The 13,569-nt window shown below is 39.3% G+C and overlaps 1 protein-coding gene and 1 long non-coding RNA gene across 4 annotated transcripts in view; one reads left to right on the top strand and one right to left on the bottom strand.

Annotated features, from left to right (window-relative positions):
- Nucleotides 1–13,569, top strand: part of CCDC192 (coiled-coil domain containing 192) — a 197,715-nt gene that overhangs the window by 121,625 nt on the left and 62,521 nt on the right. The window lies entirely within an intron of this gene.
- Nucleotides 1–13,569, bottom strand: part of LOC106005670 — an 89,426-nt gene that overhangs the window by 37,757 nt on the left and 38,100 nt on the right. The window lies entirely within an intron of this gene.

Raw genomic sequence — 13,569 nt, 5'->3', positions numbered from 1 at the left:
TTGCTCCGCAGGGAGCCTGCTTCTCCGTCTGACTCTGCCTTCCACTCTGTCTGCCTGTGCTCGCTCTCGCTCGCTCTCTCTGACAAATAAATAAAATCTTTAAAAAAAAAAAAAAAAAAAAAAAAAAAAAAAAAAAAAATGATTTATTTTTCTTTTCAGCCTTGTATGTGTGTGTGTGTGTGTGTTAAGTGCATACAGGGATTTTCATGGGATTTAAAGCATTCAGGAACCATTAATTACTTTTTAAAAATATCTTCAATTATTTTTAGACAAGAAAAATAAAATGTAATATAAAATAAAATATAATTTTAAAGCTAAAAATAAGATTTTCTTGAAATATCCTTTCATTGTCTCTGTTCCCCACCTCATTTTGAACATTTAAGGCTTAATGCATTTAATCAGGATGAGTTAATTCATCCATATGTAAACCCTGAGGTGGTTTAAAAAATTCCATTTGTCATTAGAGAAAGTGAACATCAGGCACCTGCCTCAGATTACTGTGCTGTTGACAGAATTAGGAACAGGACTTAGAATTTTCCTGCTAGACGTCTATGAAGCTTATGAAAGTCACTGAAATAACTTTGAACAATGCAATGAGTGTGAAAGTAGGGATGGGAATTTCCTTAACTTTGGTAGCCTGAAAAGAGTTCCAAGGGAACTGTGAGTGAGAAATAAGAATCAAAGAGATGGAGGGTTTTTTTCTTCCTCCAAGCCAAAGAGGGAAGTAGTACTGGAACTTTGAGTGGCCTGGTTGCAGTTGGGTACTGTGATAACTATCTCTTCACGTTTACTCTAAGGAAGGAAGGTGATAGACCCCACAGGTTCCCTCACTGCACTGCCATTACATAGTATCATTTCCAGAACCTGAGATTCCTTGCTCCAATTAATTCCTTTCTTTCTATAGCTGAATTTGGCCATCTATCAAAAAAATGACAGACATGTTACATGGACAAAGCCTGCACAGAAACCTCCCCCATCTGCAACCTTCCAGAGTTGCTGCTGTCCCTACTTCCCAACTCACACTCATGCCTGCCTCAGTGCCCCCACGCATACAAGAACACACATGTCCTTAGGACACTCATATTTCCTTTGTGGCCAGCACCTGGCTCTTGTCTATAGATACTCCTCAAGTTAGCCTTCACAGATGTACACATCAGAACCATCCAAAAAGTTTGAAAACTAGATTATCCATCCCACATCCAAACCCTCAAATTCTGATTGAGGAGGCCTGGAGAGAAGCTTGAGCTGATGTATTGTTTCAAAAGCTCCTCAGATGGATCTGATGTGCAGATGTCAAAGTACAGAACAGTAGGGGAAACCTTAACAGCCCACTTCTGCAAGGTCAATGAAAGAGAAAGACAGCTCATCACTGAGTTAGCTTGCTTGATAATAATCTTCTCCTATGTGTTTCTTTTCCAACAACCACAGGATATCTATCAATTTTCACCCACTTCTTAGGTTATTGCATTCTTGAGTTGTATCTGCTTAATGACTCCAGGCCTGTTTGCTTGCAGTGGACTTTTGCATTTCCTCATAAAAGAATTTTAAGTCATACTGATAGGAGTATACACCTTTTCTCCATAAAAAAGAAAGGCCCTATATCAGACATAAAACACCTGGTTTTAGGATCAGAAATGATTAGATTTCTAATGATAGAAAATCGTCTTACCAAAATCATTCACGATCTGGGAGGCTCCTAAATGTCTTCCCACTTTAGGACCAATGTACTTGGTTAACAATGAAAACAAAAAGGAAACATTTTTTAGGAAAGGAAAATGCAATTTGTAATCAAAAGATGAAAAGTTAAAAAAAAAAAGATGAAAAGTTTTAGTTCATGTAAGAAAGGCAAGTATTGTAATTAGTGTATTGCTATGATCACAATTTCAAGAAACGTCTTCCACCAAGAGCCAAAAAGTGAAAGCAACCCATGTGTCCACCGATAGATGAATAGATAAGCAAAACTCGATATATGCATACAATTGAATTTATTCAACCTGAAAAAGGAATGAAATCCTATCACACCCTACAATATGGATTAACTTTGAGGACACTAGGCTGAGTGAAATAAGCCAGTTACCAAAAGACAAATACTATGTGATTCCACATATGAGGTATGAGAGTAGTCAAGTTCATAGAAACGGAAAGTAGAATGCCAGGGTCTGAAAGGAGGGAAAATGGTGAGATGTTATTCAATGGGTGTGGGGTCTCAGTTTTTCAATATAAAAAAGTTCTGGAGGTTGGTAGCACAATGATGTGCATACAGTTAACACTACTGAATAGTAAACTTATAAATAGTTATAATGGTAAATTTCATTCCATGTGTGTTTTGCCACAATTAAAAAGGAAAAAAAAGAAACGTCTTCAGTTGAAAAGCAAGACTCAGTAATTGACATTGCCAGTTTAGATAAGGCACTATAGAATTGAAATTAAACCAAGCAGAAGTCAGTTATGACTTTGACACAGGATATATGAGCAAAATTAGGGACCATATTACTTATCTATTAATTCATCCAGACAGTCAAAAACTATATATTTCTTGTGTATCTCCTGGGTTAGGTTTATAGAAGCTTGACTGGCTTCTGGGTCAGCCTCATTCTTATCTGGGGAGGATTAGATTCAGTCCAGGGTATAGCAAATGTATATTCCTGGGGTCCTTACATTTCCAGACCTGAGTGGTTTCCTGTAAGGCCAGTGTTGTTTCCATTACTACTAACAATCACCTGGAAGCTGTAGGCTAAAACAGAGCTGATCAAATATGGCTCCTGAAGGGTTTTCTGGGTCAGGACCACAATAAACGACTCACCATTTGTCTAACTTGGGACATCTTCAACCTGTTCCTGTTGAACAATTCATCTGATTATCCCTAAATCTTGCAATGTCAGACTCTGGGAAGTTATGACATTGCTAGTCACTAGCAAGAGATGAGGCAAGTGGCTTTAAGCCCAGTCCACTGTTCCCCTCCCTACCCATTATCCTTGCATATCTGAGATGAGGGTGTGTTGATGGGAACAGGCTTAGAGGTCTACCAGATAGTACTCTGAAATCTAATTAGACTTCTGTTTGAGAGTTCAGATTCATGGGCTATTTTTTCACTGCTAGCTTGCTTAATGGAATTAGAGAAAATACCTTGCTAAAGAGTGAAATAAGAGAGACAGACTCTTGAGTGGAACAAAACCAAGGAACGATCTGCATTCAATGATTTGTTTTATAGCAAGGACATTTGTCTAGACTTGTTAAAATATGCAATCTGAAACTAGCTAATATCTACATAGCCAAAGTTCACATCATCACCACGCCTTTCCTTTCCTCTCTCTCTGCAGACTATTCACAAGTATCAAATATTTTCTTTGTTGGGTTATGCTTTTACAGCCCCATCTTGCATGCATATAACTCCATTCACACATAACATCAGATTCTGAAAATAATCTTTTGTTCTAAGGAATATTGAAACTAACTATATATAAATCCAAACATCCTCATCTCTCTACCTATGAAATGTGGCTTCGTGACATGAACAAGGCAGCTTCTCTAAATAGTGGAGGAGGACAAGACAAAAATGTTCAAGTCCCAGCTGGAACAATGTTTATAAGGAAGAAACTGGATTTCAGTTGCAAATACTGCTTACTGTGGAGACCATTTCCCCCAAATGCAAAGCCCCTACCACAGAGCAGGACTGACACCATTTGGTATGGAAGTTTCCAGATGTGGCAAACCACAGTTGTTTCTTCCCTCTTTAAAGTTTTTTGGTAGAGATTGCCCCAGTGGTGAAGAACAGGAATTGCAGGGAAACCCCAAGGAAGAGACTAAGAAAACTTTGTCCAAGTATAAGGTTTTAGCTCAGAAAAGAGTAATTTTGTTGCAATTTTGGAAATGTTTTCTTATCATCAACAGACATAGACCAAAATGTCACAATCGCTAGATAAAATGTCATCTACTACATATGCATCCTCAGTATAAGTCAAGAAAAAAGCTTTCTTTTTTCTCAAAGAAGACCACCAAGGTGATCCTGCCTTGCTGATCGTGGGCAAATGAACTTCAGGGTAGTTCTGTTTTAATCATTGGGTTATAAGTATCCTCAAGACTATAGGGTTGTAATTTATTTAATTAGCAGTTGTTCTTTGCTTCATATCTCAAACATCTTGAGGAACCTGGTTTTTCTAACTGAAGGCCAGGACACAGGTTTAGAGATACTTGCTATACTGCCTGAGTCTTTTTTACAATATACTTCCTCTAATAATAGTGACTGACTGAGAAGACAGAGACAGACTATACATCACTGGTTCCTGTTCTGTGGCTCAGTAGTACTAGGTGGTTGTGACTTCCCACTGTCTGCTTCATCAACTTATTCCATTCCCTTGAATTTATATTACTCTATTAGTCTAATAGTGAAGTGAATCCTTTTTTTTCCCCCCTTTAAAGTATTAGAGTTAAAAGGCATATCACATCTTGAGCTAGGAACCAAGTACAATGCTTCAATTTCTGGTGATTTCTCCACATGGATTTAAATGTCCCTAGTCAATTTAACTGTCAAACATTGCTTGCAATGAACCTGATTAACACTTAAATTTTCTTATTGGGAAATTTGACTTGAGATTTTTAGCCCTTATGAAACTTTTGTTTCCAGATTAAAGCAATTGAAAAATTACAGAATAGACAAATAACTCATTTCATTCCAGCTATACAATATTTGATGGATATTACCATAAAGATTTATTCTCAATAATTCATTATTAGGAACAGCTATTTCAGAAGTTCTAAGGAGTAAAGATTTTAAGATAGTGATGGTGTTAACATTAACTAACATCAGCAATGTACAAAACACTCACTCTCAGAGTTTTAACATATTAAATACTTTTTTTTTCCACATGAAATTAGGTCCATTTCACTTTAAACCTAGAAGATTCTGCACTATGGTGTCCCTGGGTGGCTCAGGCAGTTAAGCATTTGACTCTTGATTTCGACTCAGGTCATGATCTCAGGGTTGTGAGATAGAGTCCCACGTGGGGCTCCACTTTCAGTGCAAAGTCTGCTTATTTCCCTCTCCCTCTGCTCCTCCCTGCCCCCCCCCAAATAAATAAATCTTTTAAAAGAAGTTTCTGCGGTAAAATAGTTTCAAGTCTGCATTAAGAAAGCAGAAGACTTTTTTTTTTTTTTTAAGATTTTTAATTTATTTGAGAGAGAGAACACAAGCTGGGCGGGGGGAGGGAGGGACAGAGGGAGAAGCAGACTCCCCACAGAGCAGGGAGCTGGACTGGAGGTTGGGGGTGCTCAAAGTGTGGGGCTCCACCCCAGGACCCTGAGATCATGACCTGAGCTGAAAGCAGATGCTTAATTGACTGAACCACCCAGGTGCCCCAGAAAGCTGCAGTTTTTTAAACATTGTATTTCCTGGGAAAACATACATACTGAGGAAAACTTCCCAGGTGGGCAGTTTGCTTTCTCTAATTTCTCTTATACACTATACAAAGCTTTTTCAAGCTATATGAGAATCATTTTTCCTCTTATGATTATTTTCCTTCCCTCCATTTAGAGCTGCTTATCATTTTTGAAGTTGTCTGGAAGCCAGCTCTTATACTTACAAGGCCAGTTGTCTGGAGGCCTTGTAATTTCTCTGCTTTGAGGGAAGAATGGGATTTCTGAAGGAGAGAAATACTTACTGAGAAGGTTAACTTATGAGGTTCTCTTTATCACACCAGAAAACCCTTCAAGGTGATTTAAGCACCTTGGTGCTCCAGCATCTCAATTTTCCAGCCTTCAAACACATGCCTTTGCTTTATGATTCAAGGTAAGTCACGGATGGCCAATAGCTGCTGACTTCCTCCCAGAAGGTAGCCTTAGTCAAGTTCAAAAGGAATTCTGGGCACAGACAGAACAGAACAAAACAAAACAAAAGTATCTGCCCAATTATAAAGTCATTGCAGAGAAAAATTGTGCATCATTTTTATAATCATGTTAGGAGAGCTGAGCAGTACTTTCACAAGGCAGACATGGGAATTCTTTTTCCCCACCTGTAGGTTCTGTCCTCTGGTTTCTGTTCTCTTCCACCCACATCACTTTTTATAGCAATTTGCCAATGACACCAACACCTGTACAGGTGGGGCTGAGAAGCTGAAATTGCTTCATGTACAGCTTTGGCCCTTTGGGTTCTCTCTGTCCTCAGGGAATATTAGACTGGAAAACACCTTCCCAGTAGCCTCTGTTAGGTGTGACCGTGCACTCCTCTCTCTGTTCTCAGGGTGTGATTTGAGACTGTGAGACCAAAAACTGGATTTGGCTTCAGCAAGCACTGGCTACACTTTCTTTTTTGAGAGAGACCCTCTGAACACTTGGTTTTGTTCTGTGCTAAGCTCAGCCAGTATGAAAACTTATTTATTGCATTGCTGCCACTGTAAGTTCTTTCTTTCTCAAAGACCTTGGTTGTCAGCCTGATTAATGCTTACTGATGAGGCAGGGTTATACTCACACAAAAAAGAGCTTGTAGACAAAACCCCTTAATCTTAGGAATGAGTTGGTTTGAGTACAGATGTTCCAGGTGTCTTGAGGGTGAGTTGACTGGTCAAAATTGGTCCAGTTAATTTCTTTGAAGTGAGTGGGATCTCAATTACCTAACAACTCTTTTCTTTATCAAATGTAAAGACCGACCTGGATCCAGTCCGTCCTGGCTTTCTGTCTGAAGAGCGATTAAAGGGAAGGGAGCCTCCCTAAATAACTATTTTTGACACTAGGAACTTGTACACCAGTGATTTTAGTTACTGGCCAGTTTCCAATCATAGACCCATTTCATGGCCCTTCAGCTTGTATGGCCAAGGAGCAACATGATACAGTTGTTGGTGGTGGTGGGGCGACCCACCAACACTGAAATGAGGAGTCAGAAAATCTGAACTTGAGTCTTGTTTCTTGCAGTTTTATTAGCTGTGACTTTGGACAAATCATGTAATTTTTCTCTGCTTATACTTCAGCATCCCTACAGTTCTAGGGCTGGACGATTTGATTTCAAAGATTATACTCAATTCTGTTCCCTTGAAGATTAAGTGATTCTGTTTTCCTAAATCATGCTTGAGGGGGGTCAGCCTATGTCTCAGAGCTTCATGATCAGAAATTGGACACTTCTTGCTTTAAGAAAAGGATTTATAAATAGGAAATGTCATCTTATTTAACTGCTCACAATGTAAGAACCTGAGTAGGACATTGAGGCATGCATGGCAAAGGGATGGAAGGGATAGTCTAGAGCTGGATCACTCAGATTTAAATTGTGAGTCAAAATTTGACTTTGGGAAAGTTACTTAAATCTCTCTGTGCTTCTGTGTTTGCACCTAAAAATGGAATTAATAATAGCTCTACTTCATTGGGTTGCTACAAAAATGAAATTAGCTAGTATGTAAAAACTTCTCAGAACTATGCCTGGCATATTATAGGTGGTAAGTATCAGCTTCTCTCTGGAACATTTCCAATAGTAGCCTGTATACTACATCGAAGGAAGGGTAGCTTATGGTCTTTTAGTGTAACAAATTCCGACTTTTAGACAGTTGTGTTGTTAGAAACATCTGTCTTATCACTGGAATTCACTCCAAGTATAAGTTATCTCTTTATCTTGTATTAATTTGTAACTGGTCTTACATAAACATTTACACAGACATTTCTGGAAACTAGGACATCTACTGGCAAACTCCGCCTCTGTCTCTAATAATTACTTATCCCATACAGGGAAAAAACTGAGACTTGGCTCCAGCTATAGGTAAACTCTTCCCTTGTAGTGAGTCAAGATGTTTGTCTAATTACTGGGATTTTCTTTTCTTTTAATTAGAAATTCCAAACCCTCTGGGTGTAGGGAACAGAAATAAAATTTCTTTCTGTAGCATGTGATAACAAAAATAAGCTACTCAAATCAGAGGGATACCTGCAAAGAACTGAACAGTATCAGCTATGATTTCCAAAGTCTTACTATTGGTCATGAAATGTCAATAGTGGTCATGTGGGGCCCAATTCTTGGTCAAGTTTGAGATGCTGCCTAAAGGTTTATGTATTAACAATTCCCCCAATGACCTTATTAAATGAAAGAAGACTAAGTTACATTTTGCTTTTGTGCTTGGTCTTTCATTCAAGGCATTATATCAAGAGTTTCATCTAATCTACTCTTTGTCACTTTAGAGGACTGAACAGAATGGCTACAATCTCCAGGATCAATTCCAGACCTTCTGATGAGAGACACTAAGAGGGCTCAAAGCAACACTGGACACAGATAGCCCTTAGCTGGGTTCATCAGATCTTTCCTTTATTTCTTAGGCTCTCTGGCAAAATCATGGCAATCCATGCTTCCAGTGTCTCTCCATCATGCTTCAGTGTCACTCTTTAATAACTAAATCTTGTTTATTGCCTACTTCTACTAATTAGAGCCATTCTCGCTCTAACTAGAAAAAGCTAGCTCTAAGTAACTTAAACAAAGTAATGGTGAAGTCGTGGTGATTAGTGAACTTGAGAGTTGAGGGCCCTCAACTCTCTCACCTACAAAATAGAGACAGTATCATACATAACAATTAGGTATAATCAATGAGCAGTGGCTGCTGGGATTGTGGATCAAGGATGGCGAAGGCAAGCAGGCAACCCATGGTGGAGGAATTCCCAAATCAAAGGCCTGCCTTTGGAGTAGAAAGGAAACTATGAGGCATGTGTTTGCCATTCTTGGGCTTCTAAAATATTTACCTGAGGTTAGCATTAATACAAAACAAAGTAAGAGTTGTGAAATTGATTTTTTAAGCCACGTTGTAGCCAAAAGCTACCATCACTTTTTAATAGTTTTAGTATTAACAATGGATTATTAGAAAAGATATGAAAGGAGAAATCTGCTTAGAGGTGCTGTATTCAAATCAAATTCTCGGATATGTCCTTGGAAGGGAGCATTTTATCAGGGGCCCTCTGGAGACAAAACCAGTCTTTGTTTCATATGCTAAGTAAAGAAGGTAGGCTGAATTGGGTGGATTTCAGACAAGGTGGGAAGAAGCTACGCTCCAGCAAGCCTGCCACAGATGCCACAGGCATCAAGAGGTAGGGCTTTAGAAAGCTCCTCACATCATTCCATGGAGGCAACCACCTACTTTGCCAGGCATTGAGCCAGCTCTGGCAGGAGATTGGATCGAGGGTATTTGCATATCTGTCTTCAGGACATTAAGTGTTGTCTATGAAGTGAGAAGGAGAGCAATGCAATTATAGAGAAAGCTTAATTTAGGAGAAGGACAAGAAGGAGGAAGTGGTGGAAGATGGGGAAGGAGAAAGAAAGAAAACAAGGCAAATCTTGAAAAAAAGAGAAATCTTGTTTTCAATGAAATACAAATTTATTTCCTAAAGTGTGACAAAGACATCTTTAGAAAAGATACTCTTGAGTTTTTAGTGGAGGGTTGAGACCTCCTCTGATGTCTTTCAAGAAATAATGACAAAAAAGAAAGACCTACCTGCCACTTGGCAAACATAGCACTGAGTATTGTCATTTATGTGTTAGGTCACTGACTCCCCACCAGCTATATGATATCCCCTATATGATATAGGGGATGGAGAGCCTGTAGATAACATATGTCCAGCCCAAATTTTCAGGGCCAATAGTTGACAAAGCCCAGCCTTAGAACCTGAGGCCACGGTTCAAAGTGTGTGGAAAGACCAAGAAATTTTAAACAATGCTGGCAACTTTGTGTTGAAACTTCTCTATAAATAGTTCCCTGATGATTTCTAATTCCCGATGACTTGGTATAATGCGAGCTATTCAGCAATGTGATACGGATAGATATTTCCTTTTCAAAACATTGCACAAATACATGATTTCCTCTCTCTGTCCACCCTGTAGGAGAAGTAGGAAAAGAGCAAGGTAATAGGAATTTACCTCCAAGCTATAAAGCCTTCCTCCCCTTTCAGTAATCATGGAGGGGAGTTCCTAGTTACTAAGGAGACAATAACAGACTCCATTAGGTTCAAGTACAACACTTGGGTTGCCTGGCTAGAAAATGCCAAAAAAGCAAAGGAAAATATTAGCATTACTGAAATCATTTGATGTCTATGACTAATAAAAAACATGTTGGCAAACTGAATTTTTAGAAATGCCCAAAGGGCTTGGTTAGAGCTATGAATTAATGGCATACAGCAGTTCTGTCTGGAGAAAAGGCGGGGGCGGGAAAGGACAAAGATGTTAAACTCCCTTAAAATTTATCTGAATAAATGAGAGGTCCCAAGAGAAATCAATTTATGTTCTTTATTCAATTTTTAATTTAAATCTAAATGTTCCTTCACCTTTCCTTTGGAGCTTAATAATGAAGTTTGCACATTCTGAGTCACAGTCATCCTTAAGTTCTAAGGGCCCCACAAGCCTCTTTGGCCCTCTGATGGAACATCCCACAAGTTCTGGAATTATTTTTAAGGGATCCCTGAAAACTGTACCCACCTTAGAGACTTTGAGGACTGAGGTGTCCATTCAAGCATGGGATTTGCCTCTCAGAGGCTGGAGGAAGCCAGAGGTGGAAAGAACTGGGGGTAAGCCAGACCTTTAATTACCCCTCGACCCAGGTCCCAGAGGTTACTATGGGCCTGCCTGAGGATGTTCATCCAGTCTCTGCTTGATCATTCCCAGAACAGGAGGCCTTTGCCAGGACCCATCCTATCTTGTTATGAATACAGCTCTGATTGTTAGAGGTGCTTTCTCATGCTGTGCCAAAATCTGCCTCCTCTTGAGTTTTTTACCCATTGTTCCCCATGGTATATCTAGAATAATACTGTTTAACTCAACTTCCTTTCCTCTTGAATAATACCTTAGATTACTGAAGTCAGATGTTGTAACTCCCCTGTATACCGTCCTCTCGTCCTCTCCAAACCAAATATCCTGTTTCTTTCTCAGATCATATGGCAAATATACAAGTATTATAACAATAATAAAGGCAAAACATATGATCACCATAAGACAAAAAGGTGGTCTCGAAATTGGATTTTTTAAAAAGATTTATTTATTTATTTATTTGTTTATTTAAGAGAGAAAGAGAGAGAGCGTGTGCATGAGCAGGAGGAGGGGCAAAAGGAGAGGGAGAGAAAGAATCCCAACCAGACTCCCTGCTGAGCCTGGAGCCAGACAAGGGGCTCAATGTGGGGGGATTCCCACAACCCTGGTTCATGACCAGAGCTAAAACTGAGAGAAGCTTAACCGACTGAGCTAACCCAGGCGCCCCTGAAAATTGGATTTTTTTTTTTAAGGGACTTAAGGTTTTTTTAACCAAAAAGCTGAAATGTTTAAATGATATTGAGAAGCATCATGTCTTTCCACTAAGACATAGCTATCAAATCACTCCATCCATCAAGTCATCCAGCCAAAACAGAAATGAAACCTGAAAGACGACTTCTTGGCTCCAGCTCCCTGACAGTGTCCGCCTCACCAAGTCTCTCCAAGTTGCTTTTAGTTTTTGCTTTATTTGCTATCAATGTCTACTTTGAGAAAAGTTTCCAGAAAGGTACGGATCCACGTATGAGTCATTATGACACATTCTGAAAAGAATGTGAATACTATCTACTAAGAGTTAAGAGAAAAGCAATGTAAGGAAATGCAAACATTCCTTCTTACTCCTCTCAGTATTTCATTATAAAACATTTCAAACACAGAAAAGTGGAAAGAATTTTATAGTAAACACCCATATGCTTAATAACTAGACACAAGTACCATTTTTGCTCAATTCCATTCATCACCTGTTTATCAGTATCTCTTTCCGTCCATCACTCCGTCTTACTTTTTTACACATGTGCGTTCATCCACACACTTAACCCTCATGCTTCAGTTTGCACACTCACTGGTATTGGTTCTTTTCTGATACTTTTAATTAGCACTCTCTTCTGAATCCCCTTGCCACTCTGTCCCTCATTTCTATATCATTCCTCCCATTCTCTAGCCCCAGGGTTCTAAATGGTAAAAAACAAAGTGTGAAAAATCTGATCACAGGACAGTCTTTGAAGTAGTATCAGGAAAGGATGCTGAAGACCACAAGGGACCTCATAGGCATTATCATCTCAGGCCTGGGATGGACAAGGTCCTCATGAGTGAACTGGCACAAACCAACTTACAAGAGGGGGAGGTATCAACGAGCATGCCAACCTAGTAATTTCCTGTGGGAAACACAGCTAGCTATCAAATACCCAGGCCAAGATATTTCTTGATCAGCTCAGTCTCCTTCTCTGAGTTAATCTACAAAACAGGTCAAATTTGAAGGATTTTGGTGAACAAAGAGACTCAGAGGAAAGGAAATAGTAAGAAAGTCTTAGTGGCATGGAGCCTTATCAGCGCTGATATTTCAACAGTTGCCTGACACCAAAGGGGTGCTTCGTAATTAGTACAAAGATGAAATGAATATGCATACTAACCACACACTCTAAGAGAACTGCTGAACAGACCAGGAACTCATGTTGTGGATGAGGGCACCTCTCTCCTGGACCGTGTTGGTGAACCAAGCCAGATTCTACCCCGCCAACTCCCACTAAAAAATTCCCATGACTACCATTCCCATTTTAATAATACATTCTCTTTTAACCATTTGTCTGCCATTAATTCAGCTTTTGTGAAATCCTAATACTGCTTTGGTCTGAAAGACAAGTGCTCTTTAAAATGGGTGGTCTACAACTATAGAATCCCATCTTTGATGAACTGATTCTACTGGCTCTACTCTCAAAAAAAAAAAAAAAGGAAGTGATTCCCTGCTACCTGAAGTTTTCCCTGATGTGGAAAAACCATTTGTTTCCCTATCTCAAGATTTATGTCTGATAAGAAATGTTAGTCATTTATATTCTGGGCTTCCTAATTACCAGTCCACAAAGACTTGGCAAAGTGAGCTCTTCAGTGGAAAGGCAGCAGGGCAGCAGTACATAAGTATAAATACAACACTTTGCACAACAGTTTTTCCACAGTGTCAGATAAATCTAATTCTGACACAGTGATTTCACTCTGGAATCCATAAACAGAGCTTTCTAGTCATAAAGTATCCAGGTGAATTGGTTAGGTAAGAACTTCAAGTAGTTCTTTCAAAGGCTTAGATGTCATAAACCAGACTATTTTACAGCAAAGCAGTTCCTGTCTTCTATTGCTCAATGATTTTGTACCCTTGACCACTTTCCCTGCAGAGACACCCTGGTAAATATCTGTAAACATCAGCATTTCAATGGTAGCATCACACTCTTCAGAGTTTATTGGAAGGCAAACCTTGATGGTATTAGGGTAGAAAATGACACAGAAGCAAGGCTCTCTGAAACACACTCACTATTTCTTGTGAGTTTACTTACAGACTGAAAAAAAAAAAAATCAGGCACTTTTAGGCATGGGCACCTCTCTGGTCAAATGCCAACCATCAACTAGAGTTGTTCTCTAATTGCCTCTACTATAAGCAACCAAAATACAAGGTTCAGTTGCAGATTAAAACCCTGAAGAGGGTAAAAGATACTCTGATGTATAGAGTGACTTTTGGAGCTGGGGCCTGGAACTCTCGGACGGGAGCACATGCACTTGTTTCACAGACCTCAGAAAGGACTTAAGCTAGATAAACAGGGACTAGTTTACCCAAG

This window comes from Mustela putorius, unplaced genomic scaffold (assembly GCF_011764305.1).
Source record: "Mustela putorius furo isolate JIRA1106 unplaced genomic scaffold, ASM1176430v1.1 tig00000145_pilon_pilon_pilon, whole genome shotgun sequence".
NCBI classification, from domain to species: domain Eukaryota; kingdom Metazoa; phylum Chordata; class Mammalia; order Carnivora; family Mustelidae; genus Mustela; species Mustela putorius.
This window is presented reverse-complemented; position numbering and strand designations above follow the sequence as displayed.